General features: G+C 49.8%; 1 long non-coding RNA gene across 3 annotated transcripts; it reads right to left on the bottom strand.

The window, feature by feature from the left end:
* Positions 1-9,237: 9,237 nt before the first annotated feature.
* On the bottom strand, positions 9,238-20,199 carry LOC123617178 (uncharacterized). 3 transcript variants are annotated; one of them, XR_006725305.2, is made up of 3 exons: positions 19,684-20,199; positions 19,430-19,566; positions 9,238-15,032 (listed from the first exon to the last, which is right to left on the bottom strand). It is a non-coding gene; the product is annotated as an uncharacterized LOC123617178 (long non-coding RNA). The 3 variants fall into 3 exon arrangements; XR_006725303.2 differs by having other exon boundaries at positions 9,238-16,416; positions 19,684-20,198; XR_006725304.2 differs by lacking the exon at positions 9,238-15,032 and adding an exon at positions 17,893-18,360 and having other exon boundaries at positions 19,684-20,197.
* Positions 20,200-21,265: the final 1,066 nt, after the last annotated feature.

Here is a 21,265-nt window from a genome sequence, read left to right on the forward strand (position 1 = left end):
CTGGGTTATAATCACTTCTCTCAAATAGACCCAGAGAACACTTTCAATAAATGGGGAAAGTAGGAAGGTGTGGACATGGGTAACAAGAGTAAAGATCGACGTCAAATATGAGAATAAAAAGTGTAATCAGTTTTCTTAAAAACACCATTTTTCGTTTTAATGTTAATTTTAAAGCATCATTAAAAAACATGGTTGTATTGCTTCATGAAAACACTCAGCTAATAAAACGTAATAAATCTCATTGATTTTAATCTTAAACCTCAAAGCAATCAATATACAAGCAAACAAAATAATTAGGAAATGCGGAATTGTCCCGAAGTTAATTAGCATATAGGCTGAACCACATTTGGATTGTTTTCTGTCCTATCTGGTTGTAAGTCAACAACTTGGGAGCAAAAAGCTTTCTGTTCATTGTCTATCATCTGAAACTGAATTTTTTTTTAAAATGGGTTTATCTATTCCATGCGAGAAACACACACATTGATTTGTACACCTGGCTTTCCATTAGGACATGAAATTAGCATGGATTTCTTGCTTTCTCTTTGTTGGTGGATCAGTTGGGGGTGGTGGTGACTCACCGTTCGGTCCAGGCCACCACGGAGCAGTCATTAGAGGGAGGATGGAGACCCACAACTACTTCCGCATTTGGGCAGTAACCCCCACTGTTTTAGATAAACTGGAGCAGCCCTGATGATGCCCACTTGGAAAAAAAAAAGATTCAGACTGGTCAAGATGGAAAGTCCAGCACAACTGTGTGGTTTTAGCTGCAAAGAGCATGGCGCCTGCAGCCAGATGGAAACGGATCTGTGCATTCATCCCACCGCTCAGTTTCTGTGTAACTTTGAAGACATTCCACTTCTTGTCCCTTGAATGCCCTGACCTGTGAACTGTGGTTAGCAAATACAGTCCTGGTCAGGCTGTGCTGAGGACCATTAATCACACACACAGGGCATCTGGCATGCGGAAAGTGCTGTATATAATCTGGTAAAAATACACAACGTGCTGAATGCACTCAACATGTGTGGGCGTCTCCGTCTCTCCTGGAAGGGAAGCGAGCTCCTGTCGGGGTGCGAAGGAGCAGTCTGCTCTGGCACAGGAGAGAGTTATGCCAGATTTAGAACATAAACACAGAATGCTCAGCTAAATGTGAATTGCAGAAAACAATGAGTAATACATGTATATATATTTTTTTGGTCTGTGTCCCATGCTATATTTGGGATGTACTTATACTAAAAGTTACTCATTGCTTTTCTGAGATTCAGATTTGACTGGGTGCTCCGTGTCTTATCTGGCAGTCCTAGTGGAAGATCGTATTGAAAGATACTTTTTCTTTCGTGGGGGACTGTTCTGAGGTCTGAGTCTTTTCTCAGTCGTATCATGCTGTATTTGGCAAGGGCAGTGCTGCAAAAAATGAACTGGACTGACGGTCTGGGCATAGAGTGCCTCTGGTTACTTGAATATTCCTTGTTTATCCTTTGTGAAGGGGTAACATTACATTTTTTGTTGAATTTACCTTTTGGGTGGCATTTGCTGCTGGAAACAGAATAAAAGTTCTTATTAACAATCACTACTGTTTGGCGCGAAGTCTCATGTTTACCAGATGTAAACATGTTTGAAACAGTAATTTTCTTTTTAAAAAGGAGCCTGAATGACAAAGTCCTGCGGAGGAAATGAGGTCACATCCAGACGCTGGTTTGTGATGACGTCACATCTCACTGGGTTTAAGGTTGCCTTTCCCTGGCAGCTAGTGATGTCGAAGGTCTTTCCATATGTTTATTTGCCCTGTACATGTCCTTTTTGGGTAAAATGTCTCTTCATGTCTCTTGCCCCTAATTCTTTTTAACTGAGCTGCTTGCTTTCTTACCAGAGCTTCGCGTGTTCCTTTCACATGTACACGTACGTTCCCGGTCCTTTGTTGACATGTAGTTTGCAGTTTGCAGATAGTTTATTTCTGTCTTTACCTTAACTTTTCATTCCCTTCTCATAGTCTTTCCCAAAGTAAACATTTTAAAATTTGCATCAGGTCTAATCTATCAATTTTTGGTGCCATGATTCTAGTGTCAAGTTTGGGAACTCTGTGCCTAGCCTTACAACTCGCCCCCCCGGCAGTTTTATTCTATTCTTCACATTGGAGCTGACCCTGTCGGTCACGTCACCTGTTCTGGGCACCGTTGCCCTGAGACAGTGTCTTTCACGGAGTAGACGTTTTTCATTTTAACGGAGTCCAGCTTATCCATCTCTTCTTCGTGGACTGTGCCCCTGGTCTAAGGGGTCTTTTAGGTTTGCTCCCATGTTATCTCCCAGGAGTTTTAAACTGATTTTTGAAGTATTCTTGCCACCAAGAAAGGCATAAAAGTGGTGTCCATGTTAGTTAGCACGGGGCGGGATGTGATGCACCCCATCCGGTAATATGACTGGCACCATGGAGGTGGGGGGACCAGGGCAATCAGTCACCTCCGTGGTCCAACACGAAAGGCAGAATTAAAGATGCCACGAAAGGCCTTCCCAGAACAAAGGATGGAGTTTGATAAAAATCAGTATTTCTTGTATATTGTTTTTATCAGTTTTAATGACACATGAAACTAACCACTGTCAGGGTGCAATGGGTTCTCATTGCCATTCAGTTCCAGCTGGCACTCACCGCCTCCCCACATGAGACAGCTGCAGTCTCCACTGCCATGAACTCCGTGGAACGTTAGGTACTGATTGACGAGTTCCTTTACAAGCATCCCTGCTTTCAAAAGTTTGCTTCATGCCACTTTGCTTTTACAAAAGACCCACATTAGTACCTGTTTCCAATAACTGAAAAACACCCAAAGATGATTTTTGCTTTGAAGAAAAAAAAGTAGTTGTTTTCCACTTCGCGCCGTTCTCACTTACGAGAGGCTCCGTCGGAACGCGCTGCTTTTCCGTGGCTGGAGGGCCCTTTATCTGAGCAGGAGGCCGGAAGCCGGGGCGCGAGAAGTCCAGTTCTGTCCCGATCCTTCAGGTCTGCCCTTTCTCTTGAGGAGAAGCTGTGCCTGCCTGCCCATGCTTTTCGTTCTCTTCCAATCTGCCAAAGCCAAGCAGAGCGAGAGCCGTCTCTGTGCCCGGCGGGGTCTGGGTGACACCCATCCTCGCGCCTGCCCAACGCCAGCTTTCCTGATGTTTAATTCGGAGTCGCTCCTGCTCTCCTCTCCCACCAGAGTTCGGAAATTAGCACAGGCTAGCTACTCCTGGACCCTCGTTGGCTGTTGGACTCCCCGGCATCCCGGCTGAGTGAGAAGGGGCGGGGGGCTCTGTGAGTCCAGCCTGGAGTCCAGCCTGGAGGCCAGGCTGCGGGGAGCCGGGCCCGGGAGCGAGTGTGGCTCGGACAGTGGATCTGCTGAAGAGTCTGGCGCGTGATCTCCGGCGAATCGGGGCGATGGCAAGGTTTGAAGCAGGAATGGGACATGGTCAAATCTGCCTTATAGTGGAGAATTTCCGGTGGCGACATGGGAAAGAGATCGGAAGAACGCAGGACTGGACTCTGGGGACCCTTCATTCAATACATCGTACAACGCGCAGGGGCCGAGCAGAGACCACGACTGCGGTTCTTAATCCACATTTTCGTGTCTGTCTAAGTAACGAGCCTAAAGCCCCCCGTTTTCAGCTCCCAGGTGCTGCCTCACGTTGGATGGTCACTGACAAAATATCACCCTTTAACCAGTAAATGTTGATAGAACGTCTATTACATCCAGTGCAGATGCCTAAGAATACGGGAAGGACTCTTCCCAGCTTCAGAGAAGATTCTCCTGCAGGGTTCAGAGAACACCGGTCCATCCAGGATCTGCCCTCGAGGACGCACAGCTCGCATGCGGGGAGGCGAAGGCCTTGGCGGGCGCGGCTCAGTTGTTACATTACTGTCAACTGCTGTGTGCTGTGCGCACCTTATTCAGCCAGAAGATTCACGTTTAAATTTCTGTTTGGGTCACTTCCCCTAGTTCCTCCCCTGCTTCCTCTGCGAATTGAACTGTGGGTTTCTGCCTCCGGAGCGATTATGCACTGCCGAAGGCTACGTGCTCTGACGTCCAGCTACCACTGATGTGCTCGTACTGGAAAAAGCTTGTGAGTAAAATGAGTACTTTTCTTTGCTCTGAATTGCGGCTTTTTGGTCAGATAAATGTAAATTATTTAAATGAGAAAAAAAGGACCTTAAAATTGTAAAGTTAAACAACCAAATGGGTCACTTCTTACCTGACAGTAAACTATCTCCATGAATTCCAATCAAGTCAAACTGACTTAACTCGCACTATTTTGAGAATGTATATATTTTGCCTCATTCCTGATAAATCATCAGTATCTCTTCTCATAAACGATCAGCAATGAACCTGCTTAGAGCATCTCAGAATTAACGTCTTTGTTCGTTATTTTAGAATCACTTAAGGTTCAGCTCTGAAGGTTAAAATAATTAACTAACTGTGATGTAATGAGATGCTACAGCGATTAACAACACGAAGCAACTGAACTTGACACAATAATGTCTTTCCCTTTTTTTTTTGGTAATTAAGATTTTAAAATAATCTTCCTGAAAATATAAAAATTTACAAGATGTTTTATCATTCTTATTCTTTAAAGACAAAAGAATAATCAGGCACACGTTTAATAATTCTTGTCAAAATCTCACTGTATTTTCTAACAGAAGAGAAATGCTCTCTGATGAAATTCCCTCTACATCTTTGCCAAAGAGCGGGCTCTTAATAAGCACCTGCTGAATGGACGAGTTGACAAACAGATGAAAGAAAGATCAAAACTTCTATTTCACCAAGAAACAGAACTTTGAAAAATATTTGGGTCTAATTTAGAGCATAGTCTCACTTTCAATTTGGTATTTTTTTTCCAATTTTTTGATATTAGGGATGATAATGGATAAATACTTACAGACGTTTTGTAGATAAAAGAGCATGAAACTAAAAGACACTGTTTACACAACAGCCATTTCTCTCCCATGCTCTGCCCTGAGGGCAGAGTGGGGCCATTACTGTCTCCACAGGAACAGTTCTGTTTTTACAGCACAGGGAACTACATTCAGTTTCTTATAACATATAACAGAAAAGAATCTGAAAAGAAAATATGTGTGTATGTGTATGTATATGTGTAACTGAATCGCTTTGCTGTACACCTGAAGCTGACACTGTAAATCACCTACACTTAAATTAAAAAAAAAGGAGGAGGAGGACGAGGAGGGGGAGGAGGGGGACGAGGGGGAGAAGAAGGCCGAGAAGAAGGCTAAGAGAGGAAAAGCCTCATTTAGCACGTGCGTTCCTGCCTCCCGTAGGGCCGTGCGGAGCAGCCGTGGTGTGAGTCATCGCAGGGGACGTGTTGCATAACCCGAGAATATTCAAAAGAAAATTGCTCGAGGGTTTTTAGCTGAATGGAGTTTACAGTTTTGCAGCTCTCATCTCTTCCAAAGGTGCCTGGCAAGGGCAGGGGCGATTAGGGAGCACACTCTGAACATGGGGGCGAAACGAGAACGAGCAGCCGCCAAGACGGAGCAGCGGGGACTGCCGCGTTGTGTCTCCCACCTGATCCATCAGGGCCCTCCCTTCCGTGCGGCGTCGGGAAGCGCCCAGCCCTTGTCTTCCTTCAAGTTCATGCTGCTTCCTGCATGGCTTTCTCGGGGGGCGGGTTGATCTGATTAGTGGATTATTTCATCAAAGGCGTATACATCAGGCGCTCGCTAGTTCCGGAAGAGAAGGCCTGGGCTCTGTTTGCAGACACACACACTTCAGGTCTCAGCAAGCACGGGGCAGGGCAGGGCTTGCAATGAAACCTGCAGATTCTGCAACAAAGCATGGCCAGCCTTCTGACCAATGGCAACGTTTCTCTCGTCCACGTGCTGCGTCCGCAGTTGTTAAAATGCAGCAGAGAGCCTGGCGTGGTCTTACAGAACCTCTGAGAAAGAGAGGAGGCTCTTCAGAGAAGCTTTGGTCGTACTGACTGGGGGAAGGGGCCACTGGTGGCTGTCTAAGTTCGTGTGGCTGCTGTGACAAGTGACCACACACTGGGGGACTGTAACAGCCACAGTGTGTTTTCCCACGGTCCTGAGGTCAGAAGCCTGACTGAGGTGTCGGCAGGGCCGTGCGCCCCCAGGACCCCGGGACTCCCTCCCGCCTCGGCTCGCGGCTCCGGGGAATCCTGGCTTGCTGAGCATCACTGTGAGCCCTGACCCCCTCGTTGCGCGGCCTCCCCCCACCCCACGTCTCTGCGCGCCTGCAGCCCCCTCTCCTGGCCCGCCCCTCCTGGTGGGCTTCTGCTGGCTGCGGAGACGCCGCTGTGTGCTTGGTGCTTTTCCTTATGATGACTTTGCATGAGAATTGACTAAGATTATAGAATTTTGATTATCTTTTAAGTAAAGCGAGTTTCCTTTTTTATTTTTAAGGGATTGAACAGTCTGAACTCTAGGCTTTTGTTTTTTGGGGATTTTTTTTTTGCCCCTTTTTATGTGAGTTTCAGGATGTGGTATTAGATGTAATTTCTGAGATCTTTCTCTCTGCCTTTCTCCTTCCTGTTACCGAGACCGCCCCTCCCTGTCTCAGACCTGCTCAATCAGGTTGCATTGTAAGTGCAAAGTTTTGTCCCAGAAGGCGTCTCTGGTGTTTGGTTTTGATGACACCCAGGCTCTGAGCCCAAGACGGCTTCAGTGCCATTAGAACATCCTTTGTGCTGCTTGTGTGTCCATTAGGAGCTCTGCATCCGTGAAAATAGACAAATGCAGTGGATATCGCAAGTGATGAAGCCTGAGTGAGTGCGGAACACTCTGACCATGTACATTTTTGAGGTACACTAATTTAATAGAATTTCGTACTATGTTGTGGATGAATGTGAAGTCACGCAGCACCAAGACATTTGTAGAGCAGTATTTTCAACAACGTAGCAAATGAAAACACCCATTTTTCCACCGATCTCTGTTGAAACTAAGAGGCCTGGTGAGGACTGGTGGCCACAAACTGCTGCTGCCCACGCGCGGCCTTGCTGCGTTGGCTTCCTGGAGCCCTGAGCCCTGAGACCTGTTCACGCTGCACGTTCTTGTTGTGGCTTTTGTCCTGCTGGATTGGACTTCACACATTAGGGAAGAACTTTCTAGAAGAGGAAGAAATCTGAGGACCAAATATAACACTTTGCATGCAGAAAACTCAACGTTTGTTTTGAAAAGGTCTGCAGGGATCACACGAGAACGACTCGCCAGGTTTTCATTTAAGTCTTTGCAATTCCCAGTTGCATTTCCGTGAATCTTCTGTCTCCTGTTTACTTGGTCTGCCTTGTGTTCTTGGCTTGAAAGCCCTTAATCAGTGCTTAGAGAGGCCTCTGAAAATAAAATGCTTATCAAATTCAAGCACTTGTGCAAATTAAAAATTTTAAATAATCATTAATATTAAATTATAACACTATTATCAACATTTTTGAGATACAGGCACTTAAACAAAAAACATGAAAAATCCTCTGGCCAACATGGGTGAGCTACTAAGCTGAGTCCATCTGGACTTTTTAAATAATATTTATTTTATTTTTACGTGCCTTGATCTTTGTGGTAAACCCAAGAGAACTGGGATAAGAAAAGAGATGAACAGTGTGTTTCTGTACAATTAAAAGTACCATGCAGGTCACGCCCTTGAGTTATTAGGGGCTTTGAGATACCGTGGATTTTTATGACTGATGCAATATATTGATTTAATGTGTATAATCTGCAAGTTTTTACACATTAACAGGTAGTAGTGTAGACAGATTGTGAACTTTTGATAGGTCAGGGCACTTGCAGTCTGTCATCCAAACAAGGACACATTTGAGAGTGAAAAAGCGGCAGACTTACAACTGCCCCCACACAGGGGCCAGAGGGCTCCCCTGCCTCAGCCAGGCTGCGCGGGAAACCCACAAAGGGGCCGCGTCTTCCCCCCTAACTTCCAGGCAGACCTGCAAGCGGGGAGAGGCCATGTGGCTTCTCCGTCATTCTCAGAGTCTTCCCAGGAAGCCTGCGGCTGAGCCCTTGTAACTGCGTCTTGTAACAATCCGTTTGAAGGAAAAAGTAATTCACTTAAAACTGACTCAGAAGTCAAACTAACAAAAATGTGAACAATTTGTACAAAAGAGACAGAAACCAGGGCTACACGGAGAACTCTGCGCTCCAGAGCCCACCGTCCTCAGACCCACCGGACACAGTGGAGGCGGATTCCTGGCGGCTGCCCTTCCTCTGTCAAGGACCCCAGGTCCTCAGTTACAAACAGGCACTAAGGTGTGTTCCCTTTAATTAGACTTTCTGATGAATCTTACGAGTAACAGTTTCCACCATCAAGTAGTCAGCTCATTGCTTCAATTTTTTTAAATTGTAAAGTGACCTAAAGTGAACTCAAAGTTGATTTAAAGCAAAAAGTAAATGTACCGGATCAAGAAGTTTCATGCTGGCTTTGCTCCAGAGTGAAAATGGCGTCTTCCTGGGCGGGTTTCCTCCCCGTCCCTCTGCTCTGCTTTCTGTCCCGTCTCCATCGTCAGACGGGCGAGACGTGCCGTGGCCAACGGTCAGAACGACTGCCTCCTACGTCTGTTCAAGTTCGAGCTCGTGGAGCGGCGTCCCAGCAAACATGCTGCACTCGTCTTTGTTGGCATTAACTGGCCTGACTTGGTCATGTGCTGGGCTGTGAGCCAAGCCCAGCTCAGGTCTGGGTCACGTCTGGACCCACAGAGCCTGGGGTGGGTGAGCCCCCCTCGAACCGCTGGCACGTGAGAGGGAAGCGCTCGCTCCAGACAAACACGGAGAGACTCGATGGAAGTTAAAGCCGGGAAACCCAGCACCATTACGTGTTCTCTACACGCAAGGGCTTCTGGGGGCTGAACTTGAGTCACTGCGAGTGCCAGGCGGGTGAAATGGTTTCTACCAAGTGGCAAGTCCTGCTCTGGGAGCGTCCCTGTGTTCATCAAAGCCTGTGAATCCAGTGCTCTTCCCATCCCCACTTCATAGATGAGGACACTGGGCTGCCGAGAGCCATCGCCTGCCCAGGACAGATGGCCTGTCCGCGATGCCCTCTCTCTCCCCGTCTCGCAGTGAGCTCCTGAACACCTGCCCTGTGCTCCTCCTCCACGGTCCTGTGACACTGCCTCATTCCCACCGAGCACGCAGAGAATACTTGCTGATTCAGCAATTCTGACTCACGGCGGGTGGCCATCCTCACTGCCTCTGCATCTCTGAACCTGTGGCCTCACTGTCCTGTGTCACCTCGTAGATGTGGCGGGCGTCCTGTTCTCTGGCTCTGGTACCTGTAACGTCCCCTGGGGTTTGGTTGAGGTGTGCCACCTGCTACTGCACCCTGTTATTTTGTCCATCTGGAACAGGAGCTTCCCATTTCCCTTCTAGAAGTGAAAATGGTAACCCTTAGTAGAAAAAAATGAATAAAATCAGCATGTCAAGAAGGGCAGGGTGGAAGGCCCGTGAATTCCAGCAGACGTGGATTCCCTGCTGCCTGTGTCGTGGGCTGGAGTTGTCCCGCTGTCCTGAGCACTCAGCCAGACTAATGGCAATGCTTCATCACAACCCAGACGGAGCCTTTATCATGCTTGTGACCAAATATCCTTTCCCAAATTGCTGTAGTGTCTCATCCCGGTGCTCATCACTCCAGGCACATGTGCCCTCTGTTATTTCCAAAGGAAAATGCGTTTAGTCAGTGCATCTTATCGTTTGCTTTGCCACAGCACAACTGCAGCTGGAAGGAGAAGCGTGAGTTGGTTAAAAGGAAGGTGGATTGTGTGAGTTTACTTTGGTTCTGTCTTAGAGACTGTGTGTGTATATTTGACTCTGTCGTCTAAGTAAAGGGCCACACTTCTTTATCTGCAGCTACGAAATTCACAAAGCTCTGACAAATGAAGTTTGTATAAATCTTTTCAGTCAAGTCTGCTCTAGCCCAGTATGAGGCTGGCTACACCCTGTGCCCCATGGGCAGCGTGTCTGATCATGAGACACGATCCCAACCCTACTGGGAGGTTGCGTGATAATAATTCTTAATTCTGAATCACAGCTATGCCCGCGTGGCTTGCTGGAGGGGCTGTGGACTTGCCCTGCATACACACGGCTTGGAAAACCTAAGCATTATAGAATGCTATTACACAGAAAATAAAATAGTCTGGCCTTCAGCTCCAATCTACTTCGTAGAAGAAACTGTCTTTAACACCCCTTTTCAGGGCTTCTGCGGAGCTGCTGTTGTAAATGTAACTGACGTCTCTGCATATTTTATTTCCTGATTCCAGGCCTTACGACAGGACTTGCTGCCGTAAAAGCTGGGGGAGGAAGTACTCTTGTCACCACCCACCCCCGTCTTTAAATATTTACCTGCATTTCTGATTCTATCAAAAGACCCAGCAACTCTCAACACCCACGAAATAAAATAATCAGTGCCCTGCATATGCTGCCTTTCCCCACTCTCCCTCGCCCATCCTTATGTAACTCCCAGTGCGCAAACCCTCTAAGAAAATTATCGGTATCTTAACATTTCAAATTTTTAGTAGTTTTCTACCTGCTTATAAATGGCTTCTAAAACTGAAACTCAGTGATGGCATGAACACTGTTATGAATATGTAGTGATGTTTAACTTTGAAGCATGTAATGTCATGGCAGCCTTGGGACGTGGGACTCAACAAATGAGAGTCATTCCAGAATGTTTTAAGCATCAAGGCTAAGGGAGTCTCTATTTCTCTCTCCTAACCTACTGAACCTTCCATCACAGACACAGAAAACAAACTGATGGGTACCCCAGGGAGGGACAAATTGGGAGTTTGGAGTTAGCAGATACACACCACTATATACAAAACAGATAAACAACAAGGTCCTAGGGTGTGGCATGGGAACTATATTAAATATCTTATAATAATCTAGAACGAAAAAGAATATGAAAAAGAATACACGTGCATAACTGAATCACTACGCTGCCCACCAGTGACCGACACAGCCCTGTATGTCAACGGTACTTCAACAGGGAAAAGAGAAGCGTCTCTGCCTCCATTACGGACCACGTGCCATTTTAGCTCCCACACATTTGCAATGTTTGAAGATTCTATCTGGTAACCGGAAATCTGGGCATTTTACTGTAATTGCAATTTTATTTCACAGGTATCCTGGATTCTCATCCTACAGTACCAGGCTCCTTTCACAGAATCCGCGGAAGACAGTTTGGACACGCCATTACTTTAACCTCAGTGGTTTATATTGATGAAATCACCTGCGGGGGCCGCAAAGCGCTTCTGTGATGTTTGTGCAGTTGTCGTCCCAGTGTTCCTTCCTTTCCCCAGATTAATGCATAGATGGATGCTGGGGACGACTGAGCCCGTGACGCTGTGGGACTCTGTTCCTTCAGCCTGTTCGTTCTTTGTTCTGTTTGCTGTTCTCGGGCAGGTCTGGAAGCCGTTTCTTTCCTTCACATCCTCATTTTTTCCCAGTGTAATTACATAGTTATGTATCGAACATTTACCCAGTGAGTGAGAACCTGCTTTCTGTGCTTCACGCGGACGAGGCGCTTCCCCCTCACAGCAGCCTGTGGCTCTCTCACAGGGAGGAAACCAAAGCACAGAAGTCCGATGTCGGACGCTCTTAATCACTGGGCTTCTTGCAGTGTGATAAACAAGGCCCGAAACACCCCAGAGGCCAGGATTTACACACAGCGTAGTTCAGATGAAACGCTGCCCTGATTTCTTCATAGAAGAGAAGACACTGAGTCAGTGCTGTCATGTTGTCTCTGACCTGTCTGTTTCTCCTGAAAATATATTTGCGGTTTTCTTTCAAAAGCTTTTTTTTTTTTTTTTTTTTCATCTTTGAGGCCAAAGGAGCTTAGAACAGCCCTGCATTCATGAGAACACACGCTTTGGGAACGAGTGTTTGAGAGCACATGGCGAGTGGAGTGGCCACGTCAGAACGGGGACCTTTCAGAGGACACTGTTCCCAAAGTTAAGGAAGAAAAACAGGAAGCATCGTGCACAGACTAGGGAGTAACGCCCGTGAACACCTGTGAACAGTCTCTTCTCAACTGTTCATTTACTCTGAGCTCCGCTGACAACAGTAAACATCACGATGCAAGTTTGTGGTCGCCTGTCCTGACTCCCTCGGAGAGTGTCGCTGGTCACAGCGCTGAGTCACGGCGTGTCGGGGCGAGAGTCCCTCCACGCGTAGGAACCATGGCTTTAAAGTCGTTTGGCTCAGACGTCTCACTCGGCGTCCTCTCCCGTTAAGCTGAAGGGCATGGAGTCCGCGAACCTGGAAGCGCCCTGAAACGTGCACGAGCGCGGCCCCACGGAGCCCGGATTCCGGCGCCCAGGCTCCCGAGCAGCCTCTGGTCTCTGAAGAAGACTCTGAGACGAGGCGCTTCCATTATTACTTTGCTCTTAAGCTTTTACTTATATTGTGTACGAAAATAGTCAACTTTGCTTTTCATTACACGGTGTTGCAATAAAACCCCGCACTCATTCTCACCCCGGAGGCTGGGGGCCCCATCCCCAGGCCCCTGTCACTCACTCTCCTTTCCCGGGGTCTGGACCGTCCGTCGTGGACTTGGCCTTCCCCCCGTCCCAGGAGTTTTGTTTTCCTTGGCAGTCTCCTTCAGGACTGCGCAGAGCGCTGAGAGGGGCCCAGGAAGGGTCCCTGTGTTGCCAGAGACGCACGAACTGCACCTGGACATGGTGTCAGGACCCCGAGTCGGTGGGGAGCCCTGCACCCCCTGCGGACACGGTGTGGTCTGTGCCCTGCTCCTGGCTGTGGGCTCGCTTACTTTTGGTCTTAATTGTCGCATTAAAAATGGGCAAAATCCTCATCAAAGACCCTCTGTTAGATATCTGTGTGGTCCAGAGGAGCTTCTCAAGCCAATGGAATGCCTCACAATTTGGGATTTGCAGACGATTATGATTAAATGAGGCACAAGGTGCCCTCCTTGCCACGCTCTCTTCTGTCTCTCACACACGCACCATCACACACACACAAGCACTCACTCGTGCAAAGCATTTGGACTTACACTTCTCTCATCTTTTAAATGACCCTCCATCTAATTGCTCTATGCATTCCTTGCCAAAAAATAAAAAAACAAAAATAAAGAGCATCTGACACAATTTTTTCCTGAACTGTATAGAAATGGCCAATCAATTCATGTAAAATTTGTTAGTTTCAACTGAGATTTTAATTTTGATTCTGTCTTCGTTGTGACTGCTTGGCTTCAATAAAAGCAATTTCACAGTGGTTTCTAAGCCACTGCGACACCTCGTCCCACCGCACAGGAGCTGACTGTCACACAGTGACAGGCAAAGCGCACCCTGGAGAGCCTCTCAGAGCTCAGAAGTCAGGCAGCCGCGATTCGCCAGCAGGGCCTGGCCTTCCTCCGGCTTCGCCCTGTGTTATGCGATCCGCCTCGCAGGGCGCTGTTTAGGATAGAATGACACCACACGCAGGAGCACTGAGTAAAATCGCCTGCACGGAGCAGTTACGAGGGTTTCAGTGAGGCCTAAATAGGATAAATTACCTATTTCCTGTCCTTGACACACAGGAGGTACTTAAAGATAAGGGCCCCCTCTGACGTCAGCTTCCTGAGCAGCGCACACTCGGTCGCAGGAGTTACGATGATGACAAGATGGTCTATGGGACGCAGCCCCACAAAATAAATGAGGCCCCTTTTGTGAAACAGATGCTTAGTGTCTGGAGTGAAATGTGTCTGGATCGCTCTGGGTCAACGGAAGAAAAGCCTAGTAAGGCTGGCGACTGGGGTGGCGGTCCTGGCCAGGGTCCGAATGCGGTGGGTCTTGTGGTTTGCCCAGAATTCAGGTGGGGCCCCCAGGGCGGGGGCTTGTCAGCCTCAGGGGCCCCCTCAGCTCAACGGTGATGGCCCCACGCAGACTTCCTCCGTTTGTGACGCTGCTGCTTCCAAGCGCCTTCCCCTGGTCTCCCACACTGGCGTAAGGACCCACCAGCCGGGCCTCTCTCCACGGAGAAGGGAACCCTTGTCAGAACCCAGCACGGGGCCTCCTGGGGCCTGCACGCAGCTCGGGTTTCTTCCAGCCTCTCCCTTTTCATCTCTCTCTGTCGCCTGCAGTGACTCTGGAGCTGGAGTCCACTCCTTCTCCGTTCACACCCGCTGAGGGGCAGCCCTGCCCTGGGAGGGCGGGCGCACACGGCCCGGCAGCGTCCGCACCGGCGGGGCGGACACCGTCACACCATCTGAGGCACCGCCACCTCATCCACGTGCGGGACTACCTGCAGAACGGGGGGTGTGTTCCCACCGACAGGGTTCCTTCCAGAGCGGGGCTTCCCCGTGTGGGGAGCAGAACGGAGGACGTCCGTCCCTGAGGGGAGAGGAGGGTCTCCTTGCTTTTCCCAGCTGTGTGCTGGGAGGCATGCCCTTCTCAGGCCTCAGTCCTCCCTCCCTCCCTCTGTTAGAGCAGAGAAAGGGGGGCGCAGGCCAAATTCGGGAAATCCTACATCATGTGAACAGCGGGGTCCCGGCAGAGAAAGAAAAGCAGGAACTTCTGGCTGATAGAAGGTCACACATTTTGGGGTGACAAGTGCCCTGGAGACCAACAGAGAAAGATGGGAAAGAGGCAGGAGTCTCCAGTGACCGAGTGTAGCCTTTTGCTCATTATGCCCTCATTTCATTAAAATTAGCCCCGCAGATCAGAAGCCCCTATCATGCACACTTCCCATCCAGACTAAGTAAGGACAGAACTCCCTCCTCCCTTCGGGAAGGTGGAGCTGGGATGGAAATCAGAGAACACGACCCCAGACCCTTCCCTCTGCAGCAAGCATTCTGCTCATTCATTTTTACACCCCGTGTAGCCAGCTTGTCAAAGAAACTCGGGGCAGCCGCACAGCTGAGCTGCCCGCTCCCCCCGAGAGCGTCCCATCCGCCCCTTGACACATCCCTGCTTCGTTGTCTTAACCTCCGCGTCTCCTCTCTGGATCCTCTCTGCAAGACAAGGTCTGAATCACGGCCACACGCCCGTGGAACACCAGCGGCCAAAGCCGTAGACACGCTGTTCTCAGGAGCAGGAACACGTAGCAGCTGAATTGAAAAAAAAAGTGTGGTTGGTTTCCAGTGGTTCACACACCGTTGTCATCCGATCCCACATCCCACTGGGCTAGAGCCAGTTTTAGGGTTCGTCCTATTGAGACGGGGGAGTCAAGGTGCAGAGGGTAAACGAACTGTCAGGGAGCCCTTGGTGGGCGAGTCCCGCAGCCGGGGGAGGTCCAGTCCTTCTGACCCCGAGTCTCCCTTTCCTGTGCCCCCGTGAGCCCCCATGCGCCCCCAGAAGACGATGCCCACTTGGCTCAAAACCAGCGTGGCCTCTCTGCTGGCTCTGCCTGGGTCTCAGAGGTGCCTAGACCCTTCAGAATCACTTAGAATTGAAGTTCAGGATAACAGCTTCCCAGAAATTTCCCAACGGCAGCACGTTCTTTACCCCGTATCTCATGTCTGACCCCAGAGGTCATCCATGCATCCGACTGTGAAGCCCTGGCTGTAAAACCAAGCTCCCATGGCCCCCAAGCTCCGAGCGAGTGTGCCGAGCTGGGCTGGTCCCCCCGGTGACGGGCATCCGTGGCCCTCAAGTGACCTACGTGTTCGCACCGTCTATTGCGTTGAAAGGAAGGAGGCTCATTGTGAAAAAGAGGGGCCACGGCCATTGAATGATTAATTCTGTTTCACCCACTGGCAGGTGAGTGTTCGCTTCCCCCTCTGCCGTGGGAGGAGAGCAAACTGAGCTTCTGCTTCAGAAACGCTAACTAAAAGGAAGCCCCCCCAGTGACTGCACTTCCCGTGAACCCAGTGGAGTGTCACTGTGATCTCCTACTGCAGAGAGCGGCTGAATGACGAGACCAGTTAGAGAAAGTCTGGTCAAACTGAAAAGGGCGGCGTTCCTCCTCCGCGGAGTTACCCGGGGGCTTCAGTCGCCACGGGACACGGACATAGTTTTCACAGAGCATGGCTTCTGCTTGTTGACCAAGCTGAGTCCCTGCACCGGGAACCCGGCGCCTCTTCTGAAATCTCTGGATGGTTAATGTTAGTTGCCATAGACTTTTGGACGCCAGCCATTTTCCACCACGAAAGACAGAGCTGGGAATAATGATTACGTAAGAGGCAGTATCTCAGACCGAGACCCTTCGAGGCGGCGGGCAGTCCTCCATCATGATGACCAGGGCCTGTCAAGTGCCCCGGCGCGGCTTCTGCTGTCATTCCGGGTCCTGCACAGACAGTGGCCGGCAGTCCCGGTCTGCCGCCGCCGCCAAGCACGCCGACAGCTCGGCCTGGACACGCGGGGCAGCGCTCAGAACGGTGCTTACAGTGCACAGTGCCTTGTCTGGGTGCCATTTATCACGTGGGAGACGCTGCTCAGTCTATCAGTAGCCTTGGGTTTGGCCCTGCTCTGTGCAAGACAGAATTCCTAATGCTGTAGGGGAAAGAAAGGAATCTGTTAGGATCTCTGGTCTCAGGAAGCTTACAGCTGACCCTCTTGGAACCCATTTCTGGAGAGAAGGACACTGTGGAAGGCCTGGCTGGCGGAGGCAGAGGTGCGCTCTTGGCCCTGCAGTTCTGGCCCCGGGGGTGCAGGTGGCAGAAAGTGTCACTGTGACGTGTGTGAGTGAGACATGCGGGTGGCAGAGGCTGGGGAGGATTTCCATCCTCATAGTCAGTTTGGAAATACCTCGTGAGAACTTGAAAAAGAAAAGAAACCCCGGCAGGATGTTCTATGGATTTTAGGAGTGTTTCCTGTTGATGGACGTCAGCCCTGGTGGCTGTGAATTGCCCTGGGGTGTGCTCAGGGGCAGAGTCCGACTCAGCAGTTCTGTATGAGGTCCAGGGTGACCCTGGATCTCTAACAGCTCCTTGGAGCAGCCCTGGAGCAGCCCTGACCTGGAGCCATGAGGCTGAGCCCCTGACTGAGTGGAATTTTCTTGGGGTCGGACCCCCGGTGTGAGAATTGCCAGGAAGCAAAGAGGCAGAGCGGGTCTTCGGGAAACCCCGACTCCTGGCACAGGCTCAGATGATGAGAGAAGGAAAGGGGGTCACACTGACTGACATCACCCCGAATAATGCCTCCTTGCTTTGGAAAGAGAGAGGGTCCCTGCTGGTCTGTCTGCCCTCCCTGTCACCCTCCAGGGCTCGGGGTTAACCCCAGGCTTGGGAGGGAGCAGAAATAACACAACCACAGTTGGGACCCAGGACGGCCGTCCGGGCCAACCATCCCAGCTCTTCATCGAATCACAGACAATCAGACCACCACGCTGTCCACAAGCAGCAGACTCCCTCTTCCCTCCTCCCTCCTCCCTCAGGTCCCCCTGCCCCGCAGTGCTGTCTCCCCACTGTCGCCAGAGCCCTGCACACCCATCGCACAAGCCTCCTCACTGCTTCCGTGCCCTCGCTGGCTCCTCTCTGTCTAGAGGTCAAGGTCTCCTCCCTGACAGCGTCCTGTCACCCTCACTTCTCCATCCCAACCCACCACACCGCCGGCTTCTCCTGCCCTCTGCTCGGCGCACACTGAGCGCCTGGACGCACATCTCCGGGCCCTGACCCAGAGCTTCCGCTGCCATAGACCTGTGTTCCTGGTGAACCCTCTCTCTGGGCGCCCCTTGCCTCCGGACCTCTCAAACCCCCACGTTTCTTCTCTGAGGGAAACCCGCACAAGAGTCAGGACCCGACTCAGGTGTCGCCCTCTCCAAAGCCTCCCAGCCGTCCAGGCTGAACCAGTTACACCCTTTGCCCTAGATGACGCTTGACTATGATCTTAGTTTCTTCACACATTCAGGAACTTTGTCTTAAGCACATACAGGAGACTTTATAACAGCACCGTCCGGCTTTTGTTGTTTATTTCTTTCCCTTCTAGATGACGTGACCCCAGGGCAGAAAAAACGCAACTTCTGCGTCATGGCTTTTGTTCTTTATTTTAGCGGCAGTAGGGTGCCACGGTTAAGAGTCTGACATCTGAGAGGCTGAATTCGAAGCAAGGTTTTAATCACCGGGAAAATTAATGAGCCACGTGGAGCCTGCTTCTTGAGTTTCCCGATCTGCAAAATGAGGTTAATAGTAGGACTTGTCTTCTGAGCTTCCACGAGGCTCACGTGAGTCTGACTATAAATGCCTTGCTAAGAGCAATGCTAATAAGCGTTACTTAATGATGTTAGGATCCCCAGCATCCAGTGTGGAGGCCGACAGGTGCCCAGAAGGCGCTGCCCGAGACCAGTCACATGGGGCTGAGGAGTCGGTGAGATGCCCGGCCGCGTGACCCGAGCCGTGACGCCAGGTCATCACAGACGGTGAATCAGGGTGCCCACAGCCTCTTTTGCAGCATGGTCCATGTGGGTCTTTTCATTTTCTGACTTAAAATGGAAGGAACCTAAAAGCAGGAACAAGTTCGTGATGAAAGGCCAGTTCCCACGAACTGGCTTAGCCAGAAAGGCAGCGCCCTGGGTCACTGGTTAGGGAATCCGGGACTGGGGAACGGTCAAGTCCACGGAAACTACCGTGCAAAGTTAGGAGGGATCCCAGACTCGTCCTGGCCTGTCTACAGTGACTTCACGCTCCAGCACCTGAGGCGGGTAGCCTGGAGCACTGATGCCCGAAAGTGTTTCAGGACAGGATTTGGACTGAGGTTCTGACACCGTGTCGGGTCTATAAGCAAGAATTCATGTGCTAGAAATTCGGTGACCATCCAGAGCGACGCTTCTCCGACTGGTTGGTTTGGGGACCCCTTTTCACTCTCAAAAATCACTGAGGATCTCAAAGTCATTTTGTGCATCACACAACATTTTTGTGATTTACATCAAAAGTGACAAAGGCCCTCTAGATAAATATCATACACAGAGGAGAGACCAGGTTAAATAAAATGAAATAAAATGCGTCTTTGCTCCAAACTGAACAAAAATGTACAAGTTTACCTCAGGGAAAAGGAGACCTTGAATCCATTCGACGATGATCTTGGCGAAAAAGAAGTGTTTTCCCTCAAAATAAAAAACTGGATTAAACCTATTCTTCTTTTTATTTCTTAAGTGTTGAGACTTTTGAAAATTGAAAGAAGCATTTAGCTTACGCCTCAGGGAACGAGACACAAGGATGTGTGTGCTCTGACTGGAGTGACCGTCCCCCCATGGCAGTGGCAGGGAGGTGCCAGCTGGGGTGTTGTCTGCACCAGGAGGCAGCCGTCTAGGGAAGGACCCTCCTGCCTGATGCCTCCGCCCACGTCCGCTCAGGCTCCCGTGGGAGCGGACTGTCTGTCAGAGCTTCCTCCCCTCTGGATTGACACAATTGCCTCTCCTCTGCAGAGGCAGTGGGACTCCTTCCACTGAACCGGCCGCACCATTAAAAAGAACATTCGGATTCATTTATCACCAAGGAAGTGAAGTCTGGTTGCTAGGCACAGCAGTGTTGCCATGGGACCCACGGTGTGAGGCCGCCTTAGTTATTACCTTATATTTCCATCTCCAATTAACACTCCCAGCCGCGTCTGACATTCGCTGCCACAGCAGATTTGCTTCCTACGAGGGTCTCCGACATTCATGTGTTTTATTCATTCTTTTCCTTCCTTCTCTCAACATGGGACTCCCTGTTGATTAAAAACAACAGTTTAACTGAGCAATTAAGCTATTTCCTTATACCAAAAAAAAAAAAAAGCTTGCTTTTTCTATCACAACTGCTAAACAGTCAAGCCTCTAAATCTTACCATTTCCCGACAAATTCTTAGGCCGGAAGCTTCTTCCAGGAGGCGCGTCCCCATTTTGAAATGAGTGTGAAAATGTCTTCGGCCTCTCGTTCCTGCCAACGTGGTCCTAAATGTTTGAAATTTGTTTTCCAAACGAGTAAGTGCCTGGCAGTGCATGAGGACGCCCTCCAGCGACCGGCCAGACCTGCCCCCTTGCTGGAAAGCTCCGTCTGTCCGAGCGGCCTGGGCGCCCCCTGAGGCCGCGGGGGTGCGGGGCTGGGGAGATTTGACTTGTGGTTTTCTTAGAACCGGTTCTCTGTTCCTGCCCCGCCCCAGAGCCTCCTGCCGAGCCTCCAACTTTGTCCTCTTTTACAGCCTCAAACGTATTAGAATCTTGTGCAGAATTAAAATTCCCTTTGCTTTACTTCTGCCGTTACCAGTATCTCTATGGGGCGAGGGGTCTGGGCAACTCTATCCAGGGAACTAAGGAGAAAAGATTGTCTAGATCTGTCCCATCTCTCCTGTGGGAAGTTTGACTTGCGCACTTACCACACATTAAGAAGAAGAACGAAGTCTATTTATTGTTGTTCTGGGAGGAAGAAGGAAGCCGTGAGGCCAGTCTCTGCCCTCCCACCGCCCCACCTTCCCAGCCCTCCCCGGGCATCGGCCTCCAGGGGGAAGGTGGGACGTAGGCGCTCCCATCGGGCGGATGGCCAGACCCCGCTGTCATCATGGGCCGCGTGTGAAAGTGCGAGGCTCTGTCCAGGACGCCGTGTCACCCACCCCAATTTCCGTCTCACGACCAGGACTTGATCCTTCTGATCCTCCCAGAACTGTGGCTTCTCAGAGTCCAAACGTTTAAAACCTTTGTGTCATTTTTTCAGTCCCAGGACTCACTCAGGTCTTCAGGACTGTGGAGCATAATTGTTAGCAGTCCCCCTGCTGTGTCGTGCTTGAGAAAGCCAGGTTTGCTGTTCAGACTTGTCTCCACGGTCGCTGCTGCCTTGCTGGCTAATAAGAGATTCTTCTAACTTTTTCGTCATGTTTGAAATGTGCAAAGTGACTCACACGTCTACACCTCTCCCCGCCTTTGCAGAAGGTAATCAGCACCAAATTCGTAAAGAACGTCAAACGGTAAACATTACTTTCATTTCACAAACCCAACACCTAAGACTCCGATAAGAGTAAAAAACATTAGAAATACCCTTGTTATCACGTCACTGATGAAAACAATCGAATTCGAGACGTTAAGAGACTAAACAAATTCCTGCAGCTGCCGTGTTGGAAGCAACAGTCGAATTGAGACACAGCGCCAAGTGCGTGGTTCTCGCTATGACACTATGTATTGTAAAGAGAAATCATTTATTATTTAGAAAAGCAAATGAAAGTTTTCCGTTTTTGCTTCAAGTGTTCTTTCTTCTGCAAAGGTCATTCACCGACTCACAGGCTTCTGACTCAATTCTACAATTAACGGCTGATCATGTGCCGGATGTTTATGGTGGTGCCTAATATAGAGTGGGGATTTATGTATTAAATAGTAGAATTTGCTCAAGCAATTCACCCCTTGACCTTGCACACTGACTTGAAATGCCACCTCTACCGT

The sequence above is a fragment of the Camelus bactrianus genome, chromosome 30 (genome assembly GCF_048773025.1).
Source record: "Camelus bactrianus isolate YW-2024 breed Bactrian camel chromosome 30, ASM4877302v1, whole genome shotgun sequence".
NCBI classification, from domain to species: Eukaryota; Metazoa; Chordata; class Mammalia; order Artiodactyla; family Camelidae; genus Camelus; species Camelus bactrianus.